Consider the following 3010-nt stretch of genomic DNA (forward strand, 5'->3'; position numbering starts at 1 on the left):
TTTTAGTTACCCCATCTTTTTAATTTTCACTGTAAGTTTTCTGTTGGTAATTATTGAAAACAGTGCGGAATTTCATGTTCCTAGCTATATAAATGGAGGAGCTATAACGAAAAATTTTATATCTGAACAATCAGCCGTATGGGAGCTATAGGTTATAGTAATCCGATCTTTGTAATTTTCACTGTAAGTATTCTGTTGATAATGGGTGCATGTACTGCAAAATTTCATGTTCCTAGCTGTATAAATGGAGAAGTTATAACGAAAAATCTCATATCTGAACAATCAGTTGTATGGGAGCTATATGTTATAGTGGTCCGATTCTTCCGGTTCCGACAAATGATTAATACATTATAAAAATACACCCACCTACCAAATGTTATCCGGATATCTCGAAAACTGAGAGACTAGATTGCATACAAACAGACGGACAGACGGACATGGCTAAATCGACTCAGCTCGACGTTCTGATCATATAAGTATACATTTTAATGGGTTGTGGAGTTCCAGATAATAAATAAATACGGAACGCACAATATTTCAGTAAAACTAATCCTCGTTTATTAGTAATTAATATTATATCAAATGTGGTTACCAAGAATATTGCAAAATAGTGAGTTGAACTACAAGAAGGACCGGCCAAGAAGAAAGATTTTAGTACCTTCATCTGTCAAACTAACTTCAGCAGGGTTGCATTCTAGACCTAGTTAGGAGGTTGCCACAGTACTCCCCCAGACTTTTAGCATGCGTAGCGAGGTGGAAGTCTTACTGCGCGTCCGGTTCTGGTCTTTTTTTCAGATGGCATAGGCTTCGCAACGTCCTCCTCTGAAGATGTGTTTTGCTGACTGTCGCCAATGCTTTGCGATTCTTCGCTAGTCTGGTATATAAAGGCAGGCTTAATACGGTCGATCGAGGCTGTTACCGATTTACCGTGAATTTTGAGCTTGAATGTCTTGTTTGAACGCTCCTCGACCTCGTATGGTCCATTGTATGGCGGTGTCAGCGATGGTCGCACAGTATCGTTTCTAACGAAAACATGGGTAGCTGTAGTCAGTGCTGGGAAAATGAAAGGCTTGCGCTTGTGGTGATGCGATGTGCTCGTCGGCTGCAGGTCGTGCATGATAGCTAACAGGTTCTGAACAAATTCCGATGGAGATGTCGGTTTGCGTGTTTCACACATGTCGCCTGGAAGTCTGATGTTAGTACCGTAGACCATTAGTGCGGGTGTTGCTTTAATATCAGGCTTATATATTGATCGGAAGCCAAGTAGGATGAGCGGCAGTTGATAAGACCAGTTAGGCGAATTTGTGCACATGATCGTTGCTTTTAAGGTTCGATGAAATCGCTCTATCAACCGTTTGACTGTGGATGGTAAGCTGTGGTTCGCAGATGTGAAATGCCCAATACTTTAGATAGTTCGCGAAACAGTGTAGACTCGAACTTAACGGTACGCCGAAGTTTTTTATCTAACCATTGATTAGGGCGAGGGCAATCGTTTCTGCGCTTATGTCTGCTAGAGGAATAGCTTCAGGCCACCTGGAAAAACCATCAATGATTGTTAGGCAAAACTTATACCCGTTTGATGGTGGCAGGGGGCCGATAATGTCGATGTTGAGGTGGTCGAATCGCTCCGATGGTAATTCGTACCTTTCCATTTTGGAAACAACGTGCCTACCCACCTTTGAGCGTTGGCATGGTATGCAATGCGCAACGTAATTGCCAACGTCGACGTCTATACTTTCCCATATAAAGTGTTGCTTTACTAACCGTGCAGTTGCTTTTTTTCCAGGGTGCGCAATGTTGTGAAATTTTGCAATTGCGAGCTGCCGTTGTTCAGGCGGTATGTAAGGGCGAGCTACGTTACCTGACACGTCGCATGTAATAGGCGTAGATTCTGCGGACAACTTGATTTGCTTGAATTGTAGGCCTGTGTTTGAACAATCAGTGGTATAGGAGATAAAGCTTATACAGCATAGATTTTGACGATTTTCTCAGTAGACTTTGTATTATTATTTATAAAATATCTTACGAAATTTATCGGTTTTAGCTGTTGAAATAAAGGAGTATTACAGTAAAATCCCATATCTGAACAATCAGATGTATGGAAGATACAAATATGTTATAGTTACCCGATCCTTGTTATTTTCACTGTAAGTATTCTGTTAATAATGAGTGAAAATGGTGCGAAATGGTTCATGTTCCTAGCTGCATAAATGGAGGAGTTATGATAAAAGACCTCATATCTGAACAAACAGTTGTATGGGGGCTGCAGGTTATAGTGACCCGATCTTTGTTATTTTCACTGTAAGTCTTCTGTTGATAATGAGTGAAAACAGCGCAAAATTTCATGGTCTTAGCTACATAAATGGAGGAGTTATAACGAAAAATCTCATATCTGAACAATCAGTTGTATGGGAGCTATAGGTTTTAGTTACCCCATCTTTTTAATTTTCACTGTAAGTTTTCTGTTGGTAATTATTGAAAACAGTGCGGAATTTCATGTTCCTAGCTATATAAATGGAGGAGCTATAACGAAAAATTTTATATCTGAACAATCAGCCGTATGGGAGCTATAGGTTATAGTAATCCGATCTTTGTAATTTTCACTGTAAGTATTCTGTTGATAATGGGTGCATGTACTGCAAAATTTCATGTTCCTAGCTGTATAAATGGAGAAGTTATAACGAAAAATCTCATATCTGAACAATCAGTTGTATGGGAGCTATATGTTATAGTGGTCCGATTCTTCCGGTTCCGACAAATGATTAATACATTATAAAAATACACCCACCTACCAAATGTTATCCGGATATCTCGAAAACTGAGAGACTAGATTGCATACAAACAGACGGACAGACGGACATGGCTAAATCGACTCAGCTCGACGTTCTGATCATATAAGTATACATTTTAATGGGTTGTGGAGTTCCAGATAATAAATAAATACGGAACGCACAATATTTCAGTAAAACTAATCCTCGTTTATTAGTAATTAATATTATATCAAATGTGG

General features: G+C 39.3%; 1 protein-coding gene across 3 annotated transcripts in view; it reads right to left on the reverse strand.

The window, feature by feature from the left end:
* LOC118745713 overlaps positions 1-3010 on the reverse strand; it is a 337897-nt gene that overhangs the window by 144793 nt on the left and 190094 nt on the right. The gene's annotated exons all lie outside the window — the stretch shown is intronic.

This window comes from Rhagoletis pomonella, unplaced genomic scaffold, assembly GCF_013731165.1.
Source record: "Rhagoletis pomonella isolate Grant_MI unplaced genomic scaffold, Rhpom_1.0 Rhpom_scaffold_00009, whole genome shotgun sequence".
Lineage (NCBI taxonomy): Eukaryota > Metazoa > Arthropoda > Insecta > Diptera > Tephritidae > Rhagoletis > Rhagoletis pomonella.